Below are 12,201 nucleotides of genomic sequence, written 5' to 3'. Positions count from 1 at the left end.
GAAAGAACCCAAAAACATGGAGACTAAACAGCATCCTTCTAAAGAATGAATGGGTCAACCAGGAAATTAAAGAAGAATTGAAAAAATTCATGGAAACAAATGATAATGAAAACACAACGGTTCAAAATCTCTGGGACACAACAAAGGCAGTCCTGAGAGGAAAATATATAGCGGTAAAAGCCTTTCTCAAGAAACAAGAAACACAGGTACACAACCTAACCCTACATCTAAAGGAGCTGAAGAAAGAACAAGAAAGAAAGCCTAAACCCAGCAGGAGAAGAGAAATCATAAAGATCAGAGCAGAAATCAATGAAATAGAAACCAAAAAAACAATAGAACAAATCAACAAAACTAGGAGCTGGTTCTTTGAAAGAATCAATAAGATTGATAAACCCCTGTCCAGACTTATCAAAAAGAAAAGAGAAAGGACCCAAATAAATAAAATCATGAATGAAAGAGGAGAGATCACAAGGAACACCAAAGAAATACAGACAATTATAAGAACATACTATGAGCAACTCTATGCCAACAAATTTGACAATCTGGAAGAAATGGATGCATTCCTAGAGACATATAAACTACCACAACTGAACCAGGAAGAAATAGAAAGCCTGAACAGACCCATAACCAGTAAGGAGATTGAAACAGTCATCAAAAATCTCCAAACAAACTAAAGCCCAGGGCCAGACGGCTTCCCGGGGGAATTCTACCAAACATTTAAAGAAGAACTAATTCCTATTCTCCTGAAACTGTTCCAAAAAATAGAAATGGAAGGGAAACTTCCAAACTCATTTTATGAGGCCAGCATCACCTTGATCCCAAAACCAGACAAGGATCCCATCAAAAAAGAGAACGACAGACCAATATCCTTGATGAACACAGATGCAAAAATTCTCACCAAAATACTAGCCAATAGGAATCAACAGTACATTAAAAGGATTATTCACCACGACCAAGTGGGATTCATTCCAGGGCTGCAAGGTTGGTTCAACATCTGCAAATCAATCAATGTGATACAACACATCAATAAAAGAAAGAACAAGAACCATATGATACTCTCCATAGATGCTGAAAAAGCATCTGACAAAGTACAGCATCCCTTCCTGATCAAAACTCTTCAAAGTGTAGGGATAGAGGGCACATACCTCAATATTATCAAAGCCATCTATGAAAAACCCACCGCAAATATCATTCTCAATGGAGAAAAACTGAAAGCTTTTCCGCTAAGGTCAGGAACACGGCAGGGATGTCCGTTATCACCACTGCTATTCAACATAGTACTAGAAGTCCTAGCCTCAGCAATCAGACAACAAAAGGAAATTAAAGGCATCCAAATCGGCAAAGAAGAAGTCAAACTATCACTCTTCACAGATGATATGACACTATATGTGGAAAACCCAAAAGACTCCACTACAGTTACTACAAATAAAACTTACACAAACATTCACATACAGGTTTTGGGGGGAATGGAGGTTAACATTTCACTTAAGCAAATACTTAAGAATAGAACTGCTGGGTTGCAATGAATGTAAACGTAGTTTTAACCTTATAAGAAACTACCAAACTGCAAACTGTTTTCTATAGTGGCTGTATAATTTCTAAAGGCTGTATAATTTTTCCTCCCCACCAGCATTGTGTGCGAATTCCAGTTGCTCTGAATCTTTATGGATAGATTGGTGTGTCATTTTGGTTTGTTTGTTATTGCCATTCTAATACAGAGATATTACTATCTCATTGTGGTTTTAGCTTGCATTTCTTAATGACTAAGGACACTAAGCATTTCAAGAGCTGATTTGGTATCTATAAATCTTCTTGGGGGAAATACCTGTTCAAACAGAACTTTCTAATAGTATCACCATTTGCTTTTTCTTCCAAATTTTTTTTCCAGTTTTATTGAGCTATAATTGACAGGTAACACTGTATAAGTTGAAGGTATACAATGTGATGATTTGGTAATGTATGTATTCTAAAATAACTACCATAATACAGTTAGTTAACACTTCCATTACCTCCCATAATCAGCATTTGTGGTGTGTGCATGTGTGTGTGTGTGTGTGTGTGTGTGTGTGGGTGTGTGGTGAGAACATTTAAGATCTACTCTCTTAGCAGTTTGACTCATCTCCTTTCTCAATCTGCCCTTTAGAAAAGCCACCAGTTTCTTTCAGTTCTCACTATTACAACTGTAGTTTAAGTACTAATTGCTGTATCTCTTCTGTGGGACACATATTTTACCTTGAATAAGTGTTACTTATTCACACTTTTCCCTAACACCCATGCTAGATTGTTAATTTTGTCATAACTTCTAGCACAGTATTTATTAGATAAATAGACTGTAACTAATATTTATGTATATTTATTGTTTTTTGCATAATAGTGGGGTTTTTTTTAATCTTATACAGTTGGGATGATTACAGTCATGTTACAAAGTAGCATCATAAATATTACAGAATCTAATATCTAAATATGTGGCAGGAAAAGGAATCTCGACTTGGGACAGTAAGAAGTAGCTTCTGCTTCTTTTCTCCCCCTCAGAAGGAAATAAAGTACCCTTCACTAGAATAACACAATAGGCAATGGGATGAATAGTCAAATAATGCAGCTACTGCTTCTCTAGATGTGAACCTATGGCAGCTACATTGTGAGCACAGTGGAAGTGCCTGAACAGCAAAGGTGTGGCCAGTCTTTCATAACACAATCCAAAGAAGAATGGCAAACTAAGAATAGCAAAAACAAAGAAACAAACAAAATAAAAGTGATCCACACAATCACTATGTCTTCTTTTTAGCCTCCTCTCCAACTCAATAATCTTAACAGTACATATATAGATGGTCTATAGGCAGATAAAACTATTTTTTGTTTGTAAACTCAAAATTTTTACTGATCTATATCATTCCAGAGTATCCCAGCTATGACTTTATAATACCATCAATTGCATCACGTGTTGTTCTATATTTATGTTAGGTAGGGCTTAACGGTTGACCAGCATATTGAAGATTTAATTTCAGTGCCCCTGGAAGGTGTATTGGAATATTGAGAAACTGTTCCAAGAAATGAATGTATCCAGCAAGGAAAAAATAAGGAAATTTTTTTTTCACTTTTGTATGAATTGGTTAATTTTTCTTTCCTTAGAGACACAATAGTTCTCAAATATCAGAAGCATGCTGCAGACAGATTTCTTTGTCATACATTTTTTTTAAAATACTACTTAACCAGGGACTCCTGGGTGGCTCAGTCAGTTAAGCATCTGTCTTCAGCTCAGGTCATGATCCCAGGGTCCTGGGATTGAGTCCTTCATTGAGCTCCTTGCTTAACTGGGAGCCGCCTTCTACCTCTCCCTCTACTGTTCCCCCTGCTTGTGCTATCTACAAATACATAAATAAAATCTTTAAAAAAGAGAGAGACAGAGAGAATGCTGCTTAACCAGTCTTTTTCCTCAAGTCAGAGATCAATGATATCTTGGATTCTATTAAAATTATGCCATAAGATTAATTACCATAGCTATATTTCACTTATGGCACTATGGCAGAATTACTACTGGGCATCATGACATTAAAAAAAAAATCTACTGAACATTTAATCCAACTTTTGAGAATACATACAAAATTGCCCCATTTCTCTATTTGGGGACAGAAAATGAACTGATATAAAACAATAAGAAACAAAAGAAACCATCCATAAAAAAAAGTAGGAAATGAGTACCTTAGGAGGGCAGATGGAGGAGAGATAATCATTAGCTACAGTTGCTTTAAAAGAAGATGGGATCTGAGAGATTGTGAGAATTTATAATATCAAAAATAGGAGTAGATAAAGGTACCCAGGTATAGGGAACTAAGGAAGCTGGAGCACAGAAGCACAAATACATAGCACTTGCTCAGAGACCAATTAAGTGGGATAAAGAAGACATACAGTTAGAGAAACAGGGTCTGATTAGAGACAGTCAACTGCAGGGAGAAAGGGAGAGAAAATTAATGAAAAAATGGCCAAAGCTAGAGAGAAATAAAAGAAGAAAAAAGAAAGGTAGTTCAGTGATCTTTTTCACTGTTGAAAAAGGTCATAAATGGAATTATAAAGAGAATAACAATACACATGTCAATATACAGTTTCATTTCTATATAACCTGAAATTATTCTGGAAATGTTCATGAGAAATCCCTTAAAGATGAATAAAGTGGTCTCTTGTCCAATTTTTTTTTTAAGATTTTATTTATTTATTTGACAGACAGAGATCACAAGCAGGCAGAGAGGCAGGCAGAGATAGAGGAGGAAGCAGGCTCCCCGCTAAGCAGAAAGCCTGATGCGGGGCTTGATCCCAGAACACTGGGATCATGACCTGAGCCAAAGGCAGAGGCTTAACCCACTGAGCCACCCAGGAGCCCCTCTTGTCCAATTTTTATGTTTTGGAGGATTCTATCATAGTACTGTTGCCTTAAAATTATCATTCAGAATAACTTAATTTTTCTGTATGACTAGGAAAGAATAAAGTCTTTGTAAGTATCTAATATATTATTTCATCCGATAGGAAAATGTAGGAATTACCTCTATGGACATTATCAGAACTGGGGTGACTTTTTTTTTTTAACCTCCCATTCCCCAAATGGATTACTTTTTGTTCAGCATGTACATGATTTAAATTATCTGATTCTGCATTCATGTGACTGCCTGTGATAGATAGTTCTCAGAATGTCTGACAGTATTTCTTGTAAGCATCAGACATGACAGAGAGAAGGGTACTGGTGGAGCAAAAGACTTTGAAATGTCATTTTGGATTAGTGCACAGTATGATTCAAGGTTGGATAGAAAGAGGAGTGTGAGGAGCTATTAAAAAATGTGTGTGTCAATATCCTGAAGAACGATGTGAATCTAAACTGGCCACTCCTCTCTTTTAAGCTAATTGATGTGTTTATCTCAGGTTTTCCCATGAGAGATTTTATGCTACCTGAAAACTAAGATTAATCAGGATTAATAATTTAATTTAATTATTTGAGGCAAAAGTCAACATGTAGATCAATTACCTTATTTTGATGATTGATAGACATTTCCTACACCGTTAACAGGCCCAGGCAAATCAGGTATCTGTTTAAAGTTACAAACACACACACCACCACAAATAAAGCTCTAAATGGTGAACTTAATTTGGCATGTCAAATAGAAAATGTAATCATAAAAATTCACAGTTGATATATTGATAAGATCTTGCAGGATTCCAAATTTGTGAAATCACATAGAATTTATACATGTATATTGAAATGTCTTATCTTGAGAGTAGTGAATGAAATCCTTTTACTGATAATGTATTTACCCATTTATCTTTGCAACTCCCCCAGTTTCTCTTTTTTAAAGGGAATTGGTGTGTTTGTGACTATTCTACCCTCATTAAAAATGATATCTTTTAGCATTAGATAGTGCCCTTTATGTGATCTTTAATAATTTTTGGTTTGGATTCTACTTTGACATTAGGATTGTAATCCCTTTCTTGTGGTTAATAAAACAAAATATTGCCTTTGTCCATTCTTAGGTTTAGCCTTCCATATCACTATTTTAGGTGTATTTTGGTATATTTTGAATACTATATATGATTAAGATGTTTAACCCTGTCATACATTTTGTTATAATTATGATGTGTATTATACTTGCTATTTCTTCTTTATGTTGCATATATCCTTTGTCTTCTGTTTTTTAGCACTTTTCATAATTAAAAAAATGTTTATATTTTTGTGTTCTATCTTTATGCCCACGGCCCTCTATTTTGTTATCTTTTTACTCTCTGATATGTCTATTTTACTTATTTAATTTTTTAAAAGATTTTATTTATTTTAGTGAGAGAGAGAGAAAGGGAGGAAGGTGAGGGAAGGGGAGAGAGACAAATTCAAGCAGACTCGTGCTGAGCACAGACCCTGATGTGGGGCTCCATCTCACAACCCTGAGATCATGACCTCAGCAGAAACCAAGAATCAAACACGAAACCGACGGAGCCACCCAGGTGCCCCTGCTGTGTTAATTTTAATGGTATCCTTTATCTTTTACCTATACCTGAAGAAAAATACGTAAGCTTATTCTTCTTTTCTCTTTTCCTTTCTTTCCTCTTCCTGTATTTTTTAGTTTTGTTTTTTCTACATGCTTTACCACTCCCCATGTTCATCAGTGCCCCATGTTCTTATTTCCCTCCTTGATATCGTTAAGATCATTCTGGTGCAGCATACCTCAACTCCCTTGCCCCTCTCTTCCTTCACTGAAATCATTTTGTTTATCAGTTTCCTATTGCTCCAATAGCAAATTGCTACAAACTCAGTGACTAACAACAACACAAATTTATTCTCTTACAGTTCTGGAGATCAAAAATCTACAGCTGGTGCCATAGGTCTGAAATCAAGTAGAGCTGATTCCTGCCGGAGGTTCCAGGGGAAAATCCATTCTTTGCCTGTTCCAGCTTCTGGACACGTGTTTCCTTGGCTCCTAGCTGCATCAGTCCAACCTCTGCTTGCATCTTCACATTGCCTTCTCCCCACTCTGATCTCCTGACTCTCTCTTATAAGGAATCCTGTGATTACATCAGGCACATTAATCTAAAATAATCCCCCCATCTCATTTGTGCAAAATCCTCATTTTAGTTTAATCATATGTGCAAAATTCCTTTTGCCATATAGAGCAGCATTCATAGGTTCCAGAGATTAGGACATGGACATCTTTGGGGGCAGAGGTGTTATTCAGCCTACCACACTTACAAAATTTGTACTTCCAACCTTAAAGATAACCAGTTCTTTATCTATACTGTGTCTCCACTAAAGTAATTGAATTTGGCTATGAAATAACAAGCAACAAAGCTGTTAAGCCTCACTTTCAATATAAGCTTACAAACCTCAAGAGGGCCCTAGAGACTAAACAACATCCTAATAATAGCTCTATTTAATTCACTTCTCCACTCTAAAAGGTGACAACTTCAGTAATAATCCTTTAAACCTTCTGCTAATCCTTTTTTTTTTTTTTTAAAGATTTTATTTATTTGACAGACAGAGATCACAAGCAGGCAGAGAGGCAGGCAGAGAGAGAGGAGGAAGCAGGCTCCCTGCTGACCAGAGAGCCTGATGCGGGGCTCAATCCCAGGACTCTGGGATCATGACCTGAGCTGAAGGCAGCAGCTTAACCCACTGAGCCACCCAGGCGCCCCTCTGCTAATCCTTTCTATTTGTTATCCTCAACAATGCCCTAAGCACTTATTTCATGGGAGAAAAAACAATAACCTATCAGAAGAAAATATCCACATTCTCCCACTGCCAAACTTACCTTCATGTGTTCCCATATTACTTTGAATTCCCTTCTGGGACAATGGATAGACAGCTAGTATTCCATTAAAATCTTCCTATTTGTGCACTCATTTTACCTATCTGAGAAATCTTTCTTGAAAATAGCTCCTCCTTCCTCTATTTCAACAGATCATTCCTTTCTGGATCATTTCCATAAGCTTTCAAACATGCTGTCATACCTTTCAGTTGAAGAAAATGCTGCCCATGACTCCATAGCCACTTTAACTCCCATCACATTACCTAACATTCTCAAAGGAGTTATGTATACTCAATGTCACCTTTTTTCTCCTCTCTATTATTCTAACTCTGTTCTAATTAGACTTCTATTCCTATAAATCCAACAAACACATTTACATCAAGATTATTAAACATATACATTGCTAAATCCAATGGTCAGTTCTTAGTCTTCCTCTTACTTTGTACCTGTCAGCAACATTTACATATGTGACTCCTCCTTCTTCTTGAAATACATATATTTTTAGCTTGAGTGACAAAAAAAAAAAATGATCTAATTTGTTCTTGCTGTTCTAATGATTCTTAAACCTTCTTTGCTAGATGCCTCATCCACTTCCCAAACTTAATGCTGGAGTGCTCCAAGACTTGTCTTTACATTTACTTTCCTCCTCTTTCTAGACTTTCTTTCTCGCTAAGCTTACCCATTCTTGTGGTTATAAGTATCTGCTGATGATACCCAAAACTTTCCCCTGAATTCCACTTGCATATTTATTTGCCTACTTGGTCTGCTCTTGGAAGTCTAGATGTACCTTGAGTTTATTACATATAAACCGATCCTTTATTTCCCATGCTTTTGTTCCCTCTTAGTAAAACCTGTTCATCTTAAGAAATTCATTCTCAATAAATGGCAACACTATTCAGTGAGTTACTATAGCCAAAGTCTTGCAAGATATTTTTGCTTTTCTCTCTTCTTTATACTACACATCCAATTCAGTTATTGCTACCTCCAAATAGTTTATGAATCAGGCCACTTCTGAACTAAGGTTGTGTAAAAGTGGCCTCCATATTTAAGTGCCACTGCTAATAGATAAGACCAAGTTATTCATCCCTCAGACTACTGCTTGTTCTCTTTAATTCATTGCCGTGAAGTAACTAAAAAATAAATAAATAAATAAAAATTAACTAAGATTGTTTCAAAACTCTCTGAAATCCTTTTCTGTCTTCCATTGTAATTAAAATTATATACAAATTATCTACCCCGACATATCAGGCAATAAATGACCAGATTCTTGCTTACCTGTCTAACAACATCTGCCTCATTTCTTCCTTTCGCACTTTCTTCTAGTCACGTAAATATCCTGGCATACAATAAGTTTGTTAATGGTAAACAGAAAAGTCAGTCTCCAATAGCTGCTTATGAATTTTGACTTAATCTTATTTAACCTTAGTAATTATTACACTGTATAAACTCTTTACCTTCATTTATTTTTATCAACTTTAAATTTAAAAAATAAAGAGGTATAGGCATGCCCGTGTGGCTCAGTTGGTTAAGTGTCTGCCTTCGGCTCAGGTCATGGTCCCAGAATCCTGGGATGGAGCCCTATATTGGACTCCCTGCTCAGCAGGGGGTCTGTTTCTCCCTCCCCTTCTGCCTGCTGTTGCTCCTCCTGCTTGTACTCTACCTCTCTGTCAAATAAATAATAAAATCTTAAAAATGAATAAATGAAGAGGTATAGTAAAGTCTCCCACAATTATTTCTGTGTGTTAATCCTAGAATATTTTGCTTAATATGTTGATGTTTGATTATTCAGGACAAAGGGTTAATGATTATTCCAAATCTTTGTAACATCTATGACAATGTAAATGGAGTCTTTTATCATATTTAATTTTGTTTCCTTGAATTATATTCAGTCGTACTTAATGCCTGAGTCGTTTTATATTTGGTTTCACTTTTGTACTTACCTAATATGCTTTTATCAATTTTTAATGTTTAATCTTTGTGTACCATTTTATATGGATTCCTCAAAGTTACTATGAGATTAAAACTTGTTATTTTACCTTACATATTATTTAACTTTTAAAAAAGGGTTTAAAATTCATTTACATTTTCATAATTTTTATCTTAAGTCTTTCTCAATTTATTTTATGATCTTTGTGTCTTATGTTTCTTTACATCTCTCCTTTAATTCTTTTCTCTTACTCTGTAGGCCAAATTTGTTACCCTATCCTATAACTTGGGGTCTTCAATCAGATGGAGGGGCCACCAAATATGGGGCAATCTCCTTGTGGCCATGGCAGCTCCAGGGTAGTGTAAGAATTGCATCAGCCAAAGTCATGGCAGGACAGGCATTTAGAATGTTTCTTCCACTCTTTGACCACATTTAGTGGAAAGGGGTGCAGCCAAAACTGTAACCAAATGAAGCATTATGCTTCCAGAAAAATCTCAAGGAAAAGTATTGCAAGCAACAATAGTAAAAGCTGGTGGATCTGGCCCTAAAGGAAAGCGTGGAGAAATTCAACCAGTTAGTGTGAAAGTTGGAGATAAAGTTCTCTCTGAATATGGAGAACCAAAGTAGTTCTAGATGGCATGCATTATTTCTTATTTAGAGACAGAGACATTTTCAGGAAGTATGTAGACTGAAATAAATCATTATTGAAATGGCATGAAGTGAACCTGACTATTTCAGTGAAGTTGTGAAATCTTTCATGTAAATAATTTTCAAGTCTCTCTTTTTTAATAAACCAATGGTATCCAAACTAAAATAAAAATAAAGAGAGGATATCTGAGACCAATCTAACTTCTATCCTCAGTAATTTTTTTTTCACTCTAAAGCCAATGAATTTTATTCTCTACCCTTATAATCCAAATATTTGTCAAACATATCTAATTCGTGGCTCTCTTTTCATTGATTTTTGCCTAGAGCAAGGTGAGCTTTTCAATCTTGATGGTCAGATCTTTTTTCAGCTTATGATTACTTTCTTTAATACTGGGTATTATCATTTCCTCTGTTCAATTTTATGGTTCTCATGTACACAGTTATTTTTTAAAATGAATCAAGAAGCTTTTCTCTCCATATTGATCATATTCTTTGTCATTATTTTTTCTCTTCAGCCTTTTGTACTGCATCTAAGAGTGTCTCTCAAATTTGGTCTTTGCAACTCTGATGCTTCATAGTAACAATTCTTTCCTTAGAGTCATCATTGTGGATTTTCACTTTGCTGCTACATCTTTATTTTTTTGCCTTTTCTTGGGTCATCCACTTCTCAATTTAATCTCATGATATTTTTATTTCTGAATTTATTCTTCTCATGACATTTTCCTATTTCATAGCTGGAATGGCTGTAGACAGTGGATAATAAGTGTATTTTCTGAGATTTTCTTCAGGTTTCTTCAAAAAATATTGAAACTATGTCTTCCTCTTTCATATACATGATTTTCCCTTTATCTGGTTCAGCAGTATTGTATTATCGCTATAAATTGTGTATGTATGTATCTACAGACACATGCATGTACATATATATCCTCCTATTCTTCTTGCTCCTTTTCTTTCTTTTCTTCCCCTCTTTAACTCATTCTCAAGGGAGTTAGATCAATTTATATTCTGTGTTTAAGCTCAAGTGGTGTGTATAGTTAGTCTTCATCCTTTTTAGCTATCCATTTGGGTGCTGACAAGCTTTCAGTTCAATACTTGCTTTTTGATATTCATCTGGTTCTCTTCTGCTGAATTTATAAGTAACTTATCCTATTGCATTTTGATACTTTGAGCTGAGTACCTGAAAACATACAGTGTCTAAAATACTTTGCTCCTCTGGTTCAATATGTTCCACTACCAGAGCTTGCTTGGGAGAATTTAACCTCTCATAAAGAAGCACAATCCTGATAGCTCTTCTCTACCTAAGGCCTTTTAGTATTCTGGATGTTATCAAATCTGAAGGGCTATTTAAAAAAAATAAAAGCACTGAAAGGGGAAACTTGTGAAAGACAGCAGCACTCAGGCCCAACAAAAATATGATAATAGCACAGTAAAATTATGGTTGTCCAAATCTGTATTTGGTATAGCTTGAGGTAAATAGTCACCCCAGGTATCTCCATCAAAATGGGCACTTTTTAGAAATTAAGCTTGGGTTCCTGTAGAAATTTTTCTCATTCTGTTTCATGGTTTTTGTATATCCATTCCCCTAAGCCTTTAGTGGATTTATGAAATATTTGACTTATTCCAGGTTCAGTTAGACATGGTTTTCACACTGTAATGCTAGATCCATTAGGGAGTAGTCACATATGGTTAATGTATAAGCATGTAGTGATCACATGAAAACTACGCCCATCTGAAATTTCAGAAACCATAAGTTAGCATAGTATTAAGCTAGAGAAGAAAAAATACTATGCTGACCACCATTTATACAGTTCTTACTATGTGACAATTCACTCATTCATTTCTCAGTAGTTTGCTACCAGACATTTTCTGTGCTAGGGAAATGATGGTGATTTAAAAATGCGATTCTTGGGGTGCCTGGGTGGCTCAGTCAGTTAAGAATCTGCCTTTGGCTCAGGTCATTGATCTTGGGGTCCTAGGAATGAGTCCCATGGTGGGTTCCCTGCTCAGTGGGGAGCCTGCTTCTCCCTCTTTCTCTGCTGCTCCCCCTGGTTGTTCTCTCTCATTCTAACTCTCCCTCAAATAAAGAAATGTATAAAATCTTTAAAAAAATAAAATTCTTTACTGAGTTTATAGTACAGTATAGATAGTCATTAACCAAGTAATCATATTAATGAATTTTAAATTAGTAAAGTAAGTACTTTGAATAAATGTTTCATAAAGCACACCAAGACAGGAAATGTGGTGGCAGGTAGGGTCAGAAAATACATTCCTAAGGAAATCTCCCTTCAATCTGAAATTTGAAGCAAGAGTAGAGATTACCCAGATGAATAACAAGTAGAGTAGAAATAC

At 35.6% G+C, this 12,201-nt stretch overlaps 1 pseudogene; it reads left to right on the top strand.

Annotated features, from left to right (window-relative positions):
* Positions 1–9,589: 9,589 nt before the first annotated feature.
* On the top strand, positions 9,590–9,896 carry LOC111140704 (annotated as a pseudogene).
* The last annotated feature ends 2,305 nt before the right edge of the window (positions 9,897–12,201 follow it).

This window comes from Enhydra lutris, unplaced genomic scaffold, assembly GCF_002288905.1.
Source record: "Enhydra lutris kenyoni isolate GAN:26980312 unplaced genomic scaffold, ASM228890v2 scaffoldscaffold4, whole genome shotgun sequence".
In the NCBI taxonomy this organism is placed as follows: domain Eukaryota; kingdom Metazoa; phylum Chordata; class Mammalia; order Carnivora; family Mustelidae; genus Enhydra; species Enhydra lutris.
Note: the sequence above shows the minus strand (reverse complement) of the source record. Positions and strands in the feature narration are given on the sequence as shown.